The following is a 16610-nucleotide window of genomic DNA, read 5'->3' as shown; positions in this document are numbered from 1 at the left end:
CCTGGCAGTGGTCCTGATTTAGGCCCTCACGCTGGTCCTAAGTAAGGCCCTGAGGCTCTCAATAACGAAGGTCTTCACGCTTTTCCTGGGTCATTTCGTGACGCTATCCCTGGCCCGGAACCTGACTCTGTCCCAAGCTCATGTCCTGCATCTTATCCTAAATGAAACCCTAATAGTATCCCTAACTAAGCCCTGACCAATCCGAACAAAGGCCTTGAAACTATCTCTCCCTAAAGCCCGGAATCTGTCCCTAACATGGGACCTGTTGCAATCAATAACTAAAATCCGGACACTGTCCTGAGGTAATTTCCTGACACATTTCTATGCACGATCCTGACACTGTCCCAAACCGGTCGGTGTCCTTAAGTGAAGACCTGACGCTGTGCCTAACTCAGGCCCTGAAGCTTTCCCTGAGTGAGGCCTTGATTCTGTGACTCACTCAAGGCCTGCTCATGTCTTTCACTATGACCTTTCGCTGACCCAACCAAGGTGTTTATGCTGCTCCTAAGTCGTACCCTGACTGTGTCTGCAGCTAGGGGGCTGACGCTAGGCCTCACTCAGGCCCTGACGTTCTCCATAAGTCAGGCCTGACGCTGTCCCTACCGAAAATCTTGACGCAGGTCCTAAATTTTAGGCCTTGATTCTCTAAGTAACTAAGGTCTTGACACCAAATCTAGGTCATTAACTGACACTACCCCTAGACCTTAATCTAATCTTGACTTTAGCTAATGTCAAGTTTAGGGAAAGAGATTCTTTACGATGAAATTCTTTCATCATATGAATATTGGTTTCTTAAAACAATAATTTTTAAACTCTTGTTAACCTTAAACAAAGTGTACTCAACTGCTGTGGAATATTCCTTCATAGCAGCGTGCATAGTTCACTTTTACATTCTTGTGTGTTGGCCTTCAGGGCTCTTGCAGGAATGGCTCCTCTTATGCTAACTAAATCATCCCTGATGCTGAACATATAGAAGGCGCTGAAATTACTCCCGATGCTGTGAACCTGTCCCTAACTACGGCCTGGAGACTCGTGCTAACCCAGGCGCTGACACTGTCCCAAACCAAGACCCTGACATTACACGTAACTCGGACCCTGACACTACTCCTAGCTCAGTCCCTGACACTATACCTAACGAAGGCCATAATGATATTCCTAACTCAGACCCTGACACTGACTCTAACTAAGGCCCTACTGCCGCCAATATCTAAAGTCCTGATGCTATCCTGAGTTAATATCCTGACCCAGGTCTTACCAAGGTCCTGAAACTGACCCAAAGTAAGCCTTGATGCTGTCCGAAAATGAGGTCCTGCGGCTCTCCCTAACAGAGGCCCTGATAATGTCTTTAGTGAAGACCCTCACGCTGATCCCACAGAGGCCCTTCTGCTGCTCCTAAGTCATGCCCTGACAGTGTCCCGAACTCAGGCCCTAAAGATAAGCCTCACTTAGGCCCTTTGGCTGTACCTTCCTTATGCTCTGACGCTGTCTGTATAGGAAGCCCTGGCAGTGGTCCTGATTTAGGCCCTCACGCTGGTCCTAAGTAAGGCCCTGAGGCTCTCAATAACGAAGGTCTTCACGCTTTTCCTGGGTCATTTCGCGACGCTATCCCTGGCCCGGAACCTGACTCTGTCCCAAGCTCATGTCCTGCATCTTATCCTAAATGAAACCCTAATAGTATCCCTAACTAAGCCCTGATTAAACCTAACAAAGGCCTTCACACTATCTCTCACGAACACCCAGAATATATCCCTAATGGTCCCTGCCGCAATCAATAACTAAAATCCGGACACTGTCCTGAGCTATTACCCTGACTCATTTCTATCCACTGTCCTGATACTTTCCAAAAGAAAGCCTGTTGCCGTCCTTAGGTGAAGACCTGAGGCTGTGCCTAACTCAGGCCCTGAAACTTTCCCTAACTGAGGCCTTGATTCTGTGACTAACACAGGCCCTGCTCATTTCTTTCACTATGACCCGAATGCTGACCCAACAAAGGCCCTGATGCTGTTCCTACGTCATGCCCTGTGTCTCCAGCTAGTGGGCTGACACTAGGCCGCACTCAGGCCTAGATGTTCTCCCTAAGTCAGGCTTTGACGCTGTCCCTACCCGAAACCCTGACACAGGTCCTAAATTAGGCCCTGATTCTCTAAGTAACTAAGGTCTTGACACCAACCCAGGTCATTGGCTGACACTATCCCTGGCTCGGATCGTGACTCTGTCCCAAGCTAATGTCCTGCATCTTATCCTAATTGAAACCCTAATACTCTCCCTAACTAAGGCGCTCACTGATCCTAACTAAGACTTTCACCCTATCTCTCACTAAGGCCCAGAATCAGTCCCTAACATGGGCCGTGCTGCAGTCAATAATGAAAATCCGGACACTATCCTGAGCTAATATCCTGACACATTTCTATCCACCCACCAAACACAGTCCCAAAGAAAGGCCTGTCGCTGTCCTTAACTGAAGACGAGAGGCTGTGCCTAACTCAGGACCTCAAGATTTCCCTAACTGAGGCCTCGATTCTCTGACTCACTCAGGCCCTGCTCATGTCTTTCACTATGACCCGAATGCTGACTCCACAAACGCCCTGAATGCTGCTCCTAAGGCATGCCCTGACAGTGTCTGCATCTAGGGGCCTCACTCAGGCCCTCACCTTCTCCCTATATCAGGCTCTGACGCTATCCCTACCCGAAGCCCTGGCACAGGTCCTAAATTAGGCCCTGATTCTCTAAGTACCTAAGGGCTTGATTCCAAACCTAGGTCATTACCTGACACTAGCCCTAGACCTGAATGTAACCTTGTCTGTTGCTAATGTCAAATTTATCTAAAGAGATTCTTTAGGATGAAATTCTTTCATCTTCTGAATAGAGTTTTCTGAAAAAAATAATGTTTAAACTCTTACTGACCTTAAACAAAATGTACTCAACTTCTGTGGAATATTCCTTTATACCGGCGTGTATGGTTTCCTTCTGCATCTGCGTGTGTTGGCTTAAAGGGTGCTTGTAGGAATGCCTACTGTTATGCTAACTAAATCCCTGATGCTGTCCCTAAATAACATCCTGAAATTAGTCTCAAGGCTGTGAACCTGTCCCAAACTGAGCCCTGGAGGCTCATCCTAGCTCAGGCCCTGACACTGTCCCTAGCAAAGGCCCTCACACAACTCCTAGCTCAGTCCCTGACACTATACCTAACAAAGGCTATAATGCTAGTCCTAACTCAGGCCCTGACACTGTTTCTAACTAAAGCCCAGCTGCCGCCAATATCTAAAATCCTGAGACTATCCTGAGTTAATATCCTGACCCAGGTCTTACCAAGGTCCTGAAACTGACCCAAAGTAAGCCTTGATGCTGTCCAAAAATGAGGCCCTGAGGCTCTCCCGAACAGAGGCCCTGATAATGTCTTTAATGAAGAACCTGACGCTGATCCCACAGAGGCCCTTCTGCTGCTCCTAAGTCATGCCCTGACAGTGTCCCGAACTCAGGCCCTAAAGATAAGCCTCACTTAGGCCCTTTGGCTGTACCTTCCTTATGCTCTGACGCTGTCTGTATAGGAAGCCCTGGCAGTGGTCCTGATTTAGGCCCTCACGCTGGTCCTAAGTAAGGCCCTGAGGCTCTCAATAACGAAGGTCTTCACGCTTTTCCTGGGTCATTTCGTGACGCTATCCCTGGCCCGGAACCTGACTCTGTCCCAAGCTAATGTCCTGCATCTTATCCTAAATGAAACCCTAATAGTATCCCTAACTAAGCCCTGACCAATCCGAACAAAGGCCTTTAAACTATCTCTCCCTAAAGCCCGGAATCTGTCCCTAACATGGGACCTGTTGCAATCAATAACTAAAATCCGGACACTGTCCTGAGGTAATTTCCTGACACATTTCTATGCACGATCCTGACACTGTCCCAAACCGGTCGGTGTAATTAAATGAAGACCTGACGCTGTGCCTAACTCAGGCCCTGAAGCTTTCCCTGAGTGAGGCCTTGATTCTGTGACTCACTCAAGGCCTGCTCATGTCTTTCACTATGACCTTTCGCTGACCCAACCAAGGTGTTTATGCTGCTCCTAAGTCGTACCCTGACTGTGTCTGCAGCTAGGGGGCTGACGCTAGGCCTCACTCAGGCCCTGACGTTCTCCATAAGTCAGGCCTGACGCTGTCCCTACCGAAAATCTTGACGCAGGTCCTAAATTTTAGGCCTTGATTCTCTAAGTAACTAAGGTCTTGACACCAAATCTAGGTCATTAACTGACACTACCCCTAGACCTTAATCTAATCTTGACTTTAGCTAATGTCAAGTTTAGGGAAAGAGATTCTTTACGATGAAATTCTTTCATCATATGAATATTGGTTTCTTAAAACAATAATTTTTAAACTCTTGTTAACCTTAAACAAAGTGTACTCAACTGCTGTGGAATATTCCTTCATAGCAGCGTGCATGGTTCACTTTTACATTCTTGTGTGTTGGCCTTCAGGGCTCTTGCAGGAATGGCTCCTCTTATGCTAACTAAATCATCCCTGATGCTGAACATATAGAAGGCGCTGAAATTACTCCCGATGCTGTGAACCTGTCCCTAACTACGGCCTGGAGACTCGTGCTAACCCAGGCGCTGACACTGTCCCAAACCAAGACCCTGACATTACACGTAACTCGGACCCTGACACTACTCCTAGCTCAGTCCCTGACACTATACCTAACGAAGGCCATAATGATATTCCTAACTCAGACCCTGACACTGACTCTAACTAAGGCCCTACTGCCGCCAATATCTAAAGTCCTGATGCTATCCTGAGTTAATATCCTGACCCAGGTCTTACCAAGGTCCTGAAACTGACCCAAAGTAAGCCTTGATGCTGTCCGAAAATGAGGTCCTGCGGCTCTCCCTAACAGAGGCCCTGATAATGTCTTTAGTGAAGACCCTCACGCTGATCCCACAGAGGCCCTTCTGCTGCTCCTAAGTCATGCCCTGACAGTGTCCCGAACTCAGGCCCTAAAGATAAGCCTCACTTAGGCCCTTTGGCTGTACCTTCCTTATGCTCTGACGCTGTCTGTATAGGAAGCCCTGGCAGTGGTCCTGATTTAGGCCCTCACGCTGGTCCTAAGTAAGGCCCTGAGGCTCTCAATAACGAAGGTCTTCACGCTTTTCCTGGGTCATTTCGCGACGCTATCCCTGGCCCGGAACCTGACTCTGTCCCAAGCTCATGTCCTGCATCTTATCCTAAATGAAACCCTAATAGTATCCCTAACTAAGCCCTGATTAAACCTAACAAAGGCCTTCACACTATCTCTCACGAACACCCAGAATATATCCCTAATGGTCCCTGCCGCAATCAATAACTAAAATCCGGACACTGTCCTGACCTATTACCCTGACTCATTTCTATCCACTGTCCTGATACTTTCCAAAAGAAAGCCTGTTGCCGTCCTTAGGTGAAGACCTGAGGCTGTGCCTAACTCAGGCCCTGAAACTTTCCCTAACTGAGGCCTTGATTCTGTGACTAACACAGGCCCTGCTCATTTCTTTCACTATGACCCGAATGCTGACCCAACAAAGGCCCTGATGCTGTTCCTACGTCATGCCCTGTGTCTCCAGCTAGTGGGCTGACACTAGGCCGCACTCAGGCCTAGATGTTCTCCCTAAGTCAGGCTTTGACGCTGTCCCTACCCGAAACCCTGACACAGGTCCTAAATTAGGCCCTGATTCTCTAAGTAACTAAGGTCTTGACACCAACCCAGGTCATTGGCTGACACTATCCCTGGCTCGGATCGTGACTCTGTCCCAAGCTAATGTCCTGCATCTTATCCTAATTGAAACCCTAATACTCTCCCTAACTAAGGCGCTCACTGATCCTAACTAAGACTTTCACCCTATCTCTCACTAAGGCCCAGAATCAGTCCCTAACATGGGCCGTGCTGCAGTCAATAATGAAAATCCGGACACTATCCTGAGCTAATATCCTGACACATTTCTATCCACCCACCAAACACAGTCCCAAAGAAAGGCCTGTCGCTGTCCTTAACTGAAGACGAGAGGCTGTGCCTAACTCAGGACCTCAAGATTTCCCTAACTGAGGCCTCGATTCTCTGACTCACTCAGGCCCTGCTCATGTCTTTCACTATGACCCGAATGCTGACTCCACAAACGCCCTGAATGCTGCTCCTAAGGCATGCCCTGACAGTGTCTGCATCTAGGGGCCTCACTCAGGCCCTCACCTTCTCCCTATATCAGGCTCTGACGCTATCCCTACCCGAAGCCCTGGCACAGGTCCTAAATTAGGCCCTGATTCTCTAAGTACCTAAGGGCTTGATTCCAAACCTAGGTCATTACCTGACACTAGCCCTAGACCTGAATGTAACCTTGTCTGTTGCTAATGTCAAATTTATCTAAAGAGATTCTTTAGGATGAAATTCTTTCATCTTCTGAATAGAGTTTTCTGAAAAAAATAATGTTTAAACTCTTACTGACCTTAAACAAAATGTACTCAACTTCTGTGGAATATTCCTTTATACCGGCGTGTATGGTTTCCTTCTGCATCTGCGTGTGTTGGCTTAAAGGGTGCTTGTAGGAATGCCTACTGTTATGCTAACTAAATCCCTGATGCTGTCCCTAAATAACATCCTGAAATTAGTCTCAAGGCTGTGAACCTGTCCCAAACTGAGCCCTGGAGGCTCATCCTAGCTCAGGCCCAGACACTGTCCCTAGCAAAGGCCCTCACACAACTCCTAGCTCAGTCCCTGACACTATACCTAACAAAGGCTATAATGCTAGTCCTAACTCAGGCCCTGACACTGTTTCTAACTAAAGCCCAGCTGCCGCCAATATCTAAAATCCTGAGACTATCCTGAGTTAATATCCTGACCCAGGTCTTACCAAGGTCCTGAAACTGACCCAAAGTAAGCCTTGATGCTGTCCAAAAATGAGGCCCTGAGGCTCTCCCGAACAGAGGCCCTGATAATGTCTTTAATGAAGAACCTGACGCTGATCCCACAGAGGCCCTTCTGCTGCTCCTAAGTCATGCCCTGACAGTGTCCCGAACTCAGGCCCTAAAGATAAGCCTCACTTAGGCCCTTTGGCTGTACCTTCCTTATGCTCTGACGCTGTCTGTATAGGAAGCCCTGGCAGTGGTCCTGATTTAGGCCCTCACGCTGGTCCTAAGTAAGGCCCTGAGGCTCTCAATAACGAAGGTCTTCACGCTTTTCCTGGGTCATTTCGTGACGCTATCCCTGGCCCGGAACCTGACTCTGTCCCAAGCTCATGTCCTGCATCTTATCCTAAATGAAACCCTAATGGTATCCCTAACTAAGCCCTGACCAATCCGAACAAAGGCCTTGAAACTATCTCTCCCTAAAGCCCGGAATCTGTCCCTAACATGGGACCTGTTGCAATCAATAACTAAAATCCGGACACTGTCCTGAGGTAATTTCCTGACACATTTCTATGCACGATCCTGACACTGTCCCAAACCGGTCGGTGTCCTTAAGTGAAGACCTGACGCTGTGCCTAACTCAGGCCCTGAAGCTTTCCCTGAGTGAGGCCTTGATTCTGTGACTCACTCAAGGCCTGCTCATGTCTTTCACTATGACCTTTCGCTGACCCAACCAAGGTGTTTATGCTGCTCCTAAGTCATACCCTGACTGTGTCTGCAGCTAGGGGGCTGACGCTAGGCCTCACTCAGGCCCTGACGTTCTCCATAAGTCAGGCCTGACGCTGTCCCTACCGAAAATCTTGACGCAGGTCCTAAATTTTAGGCCTTGATTCTCTAAGTAACTAAGGTCTTGACACCAAATCTAGGTCATTAACTGACACTACCCCTAGACCTTAATCTAATCTTGACTTTAGCTAATGTCAAGTTTAGGGAAAGAGATTCTTTACGATGAAATTCTTTCATCATATGAATATTGGTTTCTTAAAACAATAATTTTAAAACTCTTGTTAACCTTAAACAAAGTGTACTCAACTGCTGTGGAATATTCCTTCATAGCAGCGTGCATAGTTCACTTTTACATTCTTGTGTGTTGGCCTTCAGGGCTCTTGCAGGAATGGCTCCTCTTATGCTAACTAAATCATCCCTGATGCTGAACATATAGAAGGCGCTGAAATTACTCCCGATGCTGTGAACCTGTCCCTAACTACGGCCTGGAGACTCGTGCTAACCCAGGCGCTGACACTGTCCCAAACCAAGACCCTGACATTACACGTAACTCGGACCCTGACACTACTCCTAGCTCAGTCCCTGACACTATACCTAACGAAGCCCATAATGATATTCCTAACTCAGACCCTGACACTGACTCTAACTAAGGCCCTACTGCCGCCAATATCTAAAGTCCTGATGCTATCCTGAGTTAATATCCTGACCCAGGTCTTACCAAGGTCCTGAAACTGACCCAAAGTAAGCCTTGATGCTGTCCGAAAATGAGGTCCTGCGGCTCTCCCTAACAGAGGCCCTGATAATGTCTTTAGTGAAGACCCTCACGCTGATCCCACAGAGGCCCTTCTGCTGCTCCTAAGTCATGCCCTGACAGTGTCCCGAACTCAGGCCCTAAAGATAAGCCTCACTTAGGCCCTTTGGCTGTACCTTCCTTATGCTCTGACGCTGTCTGTATAGGAAGCCCTGGCAGTGGTCCTGATTTAGGCCCTCACGCTGGTCCTAAGTAAGGCCCTGAGGCTCTCAATAACGAAGGTCTTCACGCTTTTCCTGGGTCATTTCGCGACGCTATCCCTGGCCCGGAACCTGACTCTGTCCCAAGCTCATGTCCTGCATCTTATCCTAAATGAAACCCTAATAGTATCCCTAACTAAGCCCTGATTAAACCTAACAAAGGCCTTCACACTATCTCTCACGAACACCCAGAATATATCCCTAATGGTCCCTGCCGCAATCAATAACTAAAATCCGGACACTGTCCTGACCTATTACCCTGACTCATTTCTATCCACTGTCCTGATACTTTCCAAAAGAAAGCCTGTTGCCGTCCTTAGGTGAAGACCTGAGGCTGTGCCTAACTCAGGCCCTGAAACTTTCCCTAACTGAGGCCTTGATTCTGTGACTAACACAGGCCCTGCTCATTTCTTTCACTATGACCCGAATGCTGACCCAACAAAGGCCCTGATGCTGTTCCTACGTCATGCCCTGTGTCTCCAGCTAGTGGGCTGACACTAGGCCGCACTCAGGCCTAGATGTTCTCCCTAAGTCAGGCTTTGACGCTGTCCCTACCCGAAACCCTGACACAGGTCCTAAATTAGGCCCTGATTCTCTAAGTAACTAAGGTCTTGACACCAACCCAGGTCATTGGCTGACACTATCCCTGGCTCGGATCGTGACTCTGTCCCAAGCTAATGTCCTGCATCTTATCCTAATTGAAACCCTAATACTCTCCCTAACTAAGGCGCTCACTGATCCTAACTAAGACTTTCACCCTATCTCTCACTAAGGCCCAGAATCAGTCCCTAACATGGGCCGTGCTGCAGTCAATAATGAAAATCCGGACACTATCCTGAGCTAATATCCTGACACATTTCTACCCACCCACCAAACACAGTCCCAAAGAAAGGCCTGTCGCTGTCCTTAACTGAAGACGAGAGGCTGTGCCTAACTCAGGACCTCAAGATTTCCCTAACTGAGGCCTCGATTCTCTGACTCACTCAGGCCCTGCTCATGTCTTTCACTATGACCCGAATGCTGACTCCACAAACGCCCTGAATGCTGCTCCTAAGGCATGCCCTGACAGTGTCTGCATCTAGGGGCCTCACTCAGGCCCTCACCTTCTCCCTATATCAGGCTCTGACGCTATCCCTACCCGAAGCCCTGGCACAGGTCCTAAATTAGGCCCTGATTCTCTAAGTACCTAAGGGCTTGATTCCAAACCTAGGTCATTACCTGACACTAGCCCTAGACCTGAATGTAACCTTGTCTGTTGCTAATGTCAAATTTATCTAAAGAGATTCTTTAGGATGAAATTCTTTCATCTTCTGAATAGAGTTTTCTGAAAAAAATAATGTTTAAACTCTTACTGACCTTAAACAAAATGTACTCAACTTCTGTGGAATATTCCTTTATACCGGCGTGTATGGTTTCCTTCTGCATCTGCGTGTGTTGGCTTAAAGGGTGCTTGTAGGAATGCCTACTGTTATGCTAACTAAATCCCTGATGCTGTCCCTAAATAACGTCCTGAAATTAGTCTCAAGGCTGTGAACCTGTCCCAAACTGAGGCCTGGAGGCTCATCCTAGCTCAGGCCCTGACACTGTCCCTAGCAAAGGCCCTCACACAACTCCTAGCTCAGTCCCTGACACTATACCTAACAAAGGCTATAATGCTAGTCCTAACTCAGGCCCTGACACTGTTTCTAACTAAAGCCCAGCTGCCGCCAATATCTAAAATCCTGAGACTATCCTGAGTTAATATCCTGACCCAGGTCTTACCAAGGTCCTGAAACTGACCCAAAGTAAGCCTTGATGCTGTCCAAAAATGAGGCCCTGAGGCTCTCCCGAACAGAGGCCCTGATAATGTCTTTAATGAAGAACCTGACGCTGATCCCACAGAGGCCCTTCTGCTGCTCCTAAGTCATGCCCTGACAGTGTCCCGAACTCAGGCCCTAAAGATAAGCCTCACTTAGGCCCTTTGGCTGTACCTTCCTTATGCTCTGACGCTGTCTGTATAGGAAGCCCTGGCAGTGGTCCTGATTTAGGCCCTCACGCTGGTCCTAAGTAAGGCCCTGAGGCTCTCAGTAACGAAGGTCTTCACGCTTTTCCTGGGTCATTTCGTGACGCTATCCCTGGCCCGGAACCTGACTCTGTCCCAAGCTAATGTCCTGCATCTTATCCTAAATGAAACCCTAATGGTATCGCTAACTAAGCCCTGACCAATCCGAACAAAGGCCTTGAAACTATCTCTCCCTAAAGCCCGGAATCTGTCCCTAACATGGGACCTGTTGCAATCAATAACTAAAATCCGGACACTGTCCTGAGGTAATTTCCTGACACATTTCTATGCACGATCCTGACACTGTCCCAAACCGGTCGGTGTAATTAAATGAAGACCTGACGCTGTGCCTAACTCAGGCCCTGAAGCTTTCCCTGAGTGAGGCCTTGATTCTGTGACTCACTCAAGGCCTGCTCATGTCTTTCACTATGACCTTTCGCTGACCCAACCAAGGTGTTTATGCTGCTCCTAAGTCGTACCCTGACTGTGTCTGCAGCTAGGGGGCTGACGCTAGGCCTCACTCAGGCCCTGACGTTCTCCATAAGTCAGGCCTGACGCTGTCCCTACCGAAAATCTTGACGCAGGTCCTAAATTTTAGGCCTTGATTCTCTAAGTAACTAAGGTCTTGACACCAAATCTAGGTCATTAACTGACACTACCCCTAGACCTTAATCTAATCTTGACTTTAGCTAATGTCAAGTTTAGGGAAAGAGATTCTTTACGATGAAATTCTTTCATCATATGAATATTGGTTTCTTAAAACAATAATTTTTAAACTCTTGTTAACCTTAAACAAAGTGTACTCAACTGCTGTGGAATATTCCTTCATAGCAGCGTGCATGGTTCACTTTTACATTCTTGTGTGTTGGCCTTCAGGGCTCTTGCAGGAATGGCTCCTCTTATGCTAACTAAATCATCCCTGATGCTGAACATATATAAGGCGCTGAAATTACTCCCGATGCTCCGAACCTGTCCCTAACTACAGCCTGGAGACTCGTGCTAACCCAGGCCCTGACACTGTCCCTAACCAAGACCCAGACATTACATGTAACTCGGACCCTGACACTACTCCTAGCTCAGTCCCTGACACTATACCTAACAAAGGCCATAATGATATTCCTAACTCAGACCCTGACACTGACTCTAACTAAGGCCCTACTGCCGCCAATATCTAAAGTCCTGATATTATGCTGAGTTAATATCCTGACCCAGGTCTTACCAAGGTCCTGAAACTGACCCAAAGTAAGCCTTGATGCTGTCCGAAAATGAGGTCCTGAGGCTCTCCATAACAGAGGCCCCGATAATGTCTTTAATGAAGAATCTGACGCTGATCCCACAGAGGCGCTTCTGCTGCTCCTAAGACATGCCCTGAGAGTGTCCCTAACTCAGGCCCTACAGGTAAGCCTCACTTAGGCCCTTTGGCTGTACCTTCCTCATGCTCTGACGCTGTCTGTATAAGAAGCCCTGGCAGTGGTGCTGATTTAGGCCCTCACGCTGGTCCTAAGTAAGGCCCTGAGGCTCTCAATAACGCTTTTCCTGGGTCATTTCTTGACGCTATCCCTGGCCCGGAACCTGACTCTGTCCCAAGCTCATGTCCTGCATCTTATCCTAAATGAAACCCTAATAGTATCCCTAACTAAGCCCTGATTAAACCTAACAAAGGCCTTCACACTATCTCTCACGAACACCCAGAATATATCCCTAATGGTCCCTGCCGCAATCAATAACTAAAATCCGGACACTGTCCTGACCTATTACCCTGACTCATTTCTATCCACTGTCCTGATACTTTCCAAAAGAAAGCCTGTTGCCGTCCTTAGGTGAAGACCTGAGGCTGTGCCTAACTCAGGCCCTGAAACTTTCCCTAACTGAGGCCTTGATTCTGTGACTAACACAGGCCCTGCTCATTTCTTTCACTATGACCCGAATGCTGACCCAACAAAGGCCCTGATGCTGTTCCTACGTCATGCCCTGTGTCTCCAGCTAGTGGGCTGACACTAGGCCGCACTCAGGCCTAGATGTTCTCCCTAAGTCAGGCTTTGACGCTGTCCCTACCCGAAACCCTGACACAGGTCCTAAATTAGGCCCTGATTCTCTAAGTAACTAAGGTCTTGACACCAACCCAGGTCATTGGCTGACACTATCCCTGGCTCGGATCGTGACTCTGTCCCAAGCTAATGTCCTGCATCTTATCCTAATTGAAACCCTAATACTCTCCCTAACTAAGGCGCTCACTGATCCTAACTAAGACTTTCACCCTATCTCTCACTAAGGCCCAGAATCAGTCCCTAACATGGGCCGTGCTGCAGTCAATAATGAAAATCCGGACACTATCCTGAGCTAATATCCTGACACATTTCTACCCACCCACCAAACACAGTCCCAAAGAAAGGCCTGTCGCTGTCCTTAACTGAAGACGAGAGGCTGTGCCTAACTCAGGACCTCAAGATTTCCCTAACTGAGGCCTCGATTCTCTGACTCACTCAGGCCCTGCTCATGTCTTTCACTATGACCCGAATGCTGACTCCACAAACGCCCTGAATGCTGCTCCTAAGGCATGCCCTGACAGTGTCTGCATCTAGGGGCCTCACTCAGGCCCTCACCTTCTCCCTATATCAGGCTCTGACGCTATCCCTACCCGAAGCCCTGGCACAGGTCCTAAATTAGGCCCTGATTCTCTAAGTACCTAAGGGCTTGATTCCAAACCTAGGTCATTACCTGACACTAGCCCTAGACCTGAATGTAACCTTGTCTGTTGCTAATGTCAAATTTATCTAAAGAGATTCTTTAGGATGAAATTCTTTCATCTTCTGAATAGAGTTTTCTGAAAAAAATAATGTTTAAACTCTTACTGACCTTAAACAAAATGTACTCAACTTCTGTGGAATATTCCTTTATACCGGCGTGTATGGTTTCCTTCTGCATCTGCGTGTGTTGGCTTAAAGGGTGCTTGTAGGAATGCCTACTGTTATGCTAACTAAATCCCTGATGCTGTCCCTAAATAACGTCCTGAAATTAGTCTCAAGGCTGTGAACCTGTCCCAAACTGAGGCCTGGAGGCTCATCCTAGCTCAGGCCCTGACACTGTCCCTAGCAAAGGCCCTCACACAACTCCTAGCTCAGTCCCTGACACTATACCTAACAAAGGCTATAATGCTAGTCCTAACTCAGGCCCTGACACTGTTTCTAACTAAAGCCCAGCTGCCGCCAATATCTAAAATCCTGAGACTATCCTGAGTTAATATCCTGACCCAGGTCTTACCAAGGTCCTGAAACTGACCCAAAGTAAGCCTTGATGCTGTCCGAAAATGAGGCCCTGAGGCTCTCCCGAACAGAGGCCCTGATAATGTCTTTAATGAAGAACCTGACGCTGATCCCACAGAGGCCCTTCTGCTGCTCCTAAGTCATGCCCTGACAGTGTCCCGAACTCAGGCCCTAAAGATAAGCCTCACTTAGGCCCTTTGGCTGTACCTTCCTTATGCTCTGACGCTGTCTGTATAGGAAGCCCTGGCAGTGGTCCTGATTTAGGCCCTCACGCTGGTCCTAAGTAAGGCCCTGAGGCTCTCAATAACGAAGGTCTTCACGCTTTTCCTGGGTCATTTCGTGACGCTATCCCTGGCCCGGAACCTGACTCTGTCCCAAGCTAATGTCCTGCATCTTATCCTAAATGAAACCCTAATGGTATCGCTAACTAAGCCCTGACCAATCCGAACAAAGGCCTTGAAACTATCTCTCCCTAAAGCCCGGAATCTGTCCCTAACATGGGACCTGTTGCAATCAATAACTAAAATCCGGACACTGTCCTGAGGTAATTTCCTGACACATTTCTATGCACGATCCTGACACTGTCCCAAACCGGTCGGTGTAATTAAATGAAGACCTGACGCTGTGCCTAACTCAGGCCCTGAAGCTTTCCCTGAGTGAGGCCTTGATTCTGTGACTCACTCAAGGCCTGCTCATGTCTTTCACTATGACCTTTCGCTGACCCAACCAAGGTGTTTATGCTGCTCCTAAGTCGTACCCTGACTGTGTCTGCAGCTAGGGGGCTGACGCTAGGCCTCACTCAGGCCCTGACGTTCTCCATAAGTCAGGCCTGACGCTGTCCCTACCGAAAATCTTGACGCAGGTCCTAAATTTTAGGCCTTGATTCTCTAAGTAACTAAGGTCTTGACACCAAATCTAGGTCATTAACTGACACTACCCCTAGACCTTAATCTAATCTTGACTTTAGCTAATGTCAAGTTTAGGGAAAGAGATTCTTTACGATGAAATTCTTTCATCATATGAATATTGGTTTCTTAAAACAATAATTTTTAAACTCTTGTTAACCTTAAACAAAGTGTACTCAACTGCTGTGGAATATTCCTTCATAGCAGCGTGCATGGTTCACTTTTACATTCTTGTGTGTTGGCCTTCAGGGCTCTTGCAGGAATGGCTCCTCTTATGCTAACTAAATCATCCCTGATGCTGAACATATAGAAGGCGCTGAAATTACTCCCGATGCTGTGAACCTGTCCCTAACTACGGCCTGGAGACTCGTGCTAACCCAGGCGCTGACACTGTCCCAAACCAAGACCCTGACATTACACGTAACTCGGACCCTGACACTACTCCTAGCTCAGTCCCTGACACTATACCTAACGAAGGCCATAATGATATTCCTAACTCAGACCCTGACACTGACTCTAACTAAGGCCCTACTGCCGCCAATATCTAAAGTCCTGATGCTATCCTGAGTTAATATCCTGACCCAGGTCTTACCAAGGTCCTGAAACTGACCCAAAGTAAGCCTTGATGCTGTCCGAAAATGAGGTCCTGCGGCTCTCCCTAACAGAGGCCCTGATAATGTCTTTAGTGAAGACCCTCACGCTGATCCCACAGAGGCCCTTCTGCTGCTCCTAAGTCATGCCCTGACAGTGTCCCGAACTCAGGCCCTAAAGATAAGCCTCACTTAGGCCCTTTGGCTGTACCTTCCTTATGCTCTGACGCTGTCTGTATAGGAAGCCCTGGCAGTGGTCCTGATTTAGGCCCTCACGCTGGTCCTAAGTAAGGCCCTGAGGCTCTCAATAACGAAGGTCTTCACGCTTTTCCTGGGTCATTTCGCGACGCTATCCCTGGCCCGGAACCTGACTCTGTCCCAAGCTCATGTCCTGCATCTTATCCTAAATGAAACCCTAATAGTATCCCTAACTAAGCCCTGATTAAACCTAACAAAGGCCTTCACACTATCTCTCACGAACACCCAGAATATATCCCTAATGGTCCCTGCCGCAATCAATAACTAAAATCCGGACACTGTCCTGAGCTATTACCCTGACTCATTTCTATCCACTGTCCTGATACTTTCCAAAAGAAAGCCTGTTGCCGTCCTTAGGTGAAGACCTGAGGCTGTGCCTAACTCAGGCCCTGAAACTTTCCCTAACTGAGGCCTTGATTCTGTGACTAACACAGGCCCTGCTCATTTCTTTCACTATGACCCGAATGCTGACCCAACAAAGGCCCTGATGCTGTTCCTACGTCATGCCCTGTGTCTCCAGCTAGTGGGCTGACACTAGGCCGCACTCAGGCCTAGATGTTCTCCCTAAGTCAGGCTTTGACGCTGTCCCTACCCGAAACCCTGACACAGGTCCTAAATTAGGCCCTGATTCTCTAAGTAACTAAGGTCTTGACACCAACCCAGGTCATTGGCTGACACTATCCCTGGCTCGGATCGTGACTCTGTCCCAAGCTAATGTCCTGCATCTTATCCTAATTGAAACCCTAATACTCTCCCTAACTAAGGCGCTCACTGATCCTAACTAAGACTTTCACCCTATCTCTCACTAAGGCCCAGAATCAGTCCCTAACATGGGCCGTGCTGCAGTCAATAATGAAAATCCGGACACTATCCTGAGCTAATATCCTGACACATTTCTA

This window comes from Kogia breviceps, chromosome 3, assembly GCF_026419965.1.
Source record: "Kogia breviceps isolate mKogBre1 chromosome 3, mKogBre1 haplotype 1, whole genome shotgun sequence".
Lineage (NCBI taxonomy): Eukaryota > Metazoa > Chordata > Mammalia > Artiodactyla > Physeteridae > Kogia > Kogia breviceps.
This window is presented reverse-complemented; position numbering follows the sequence as displayed.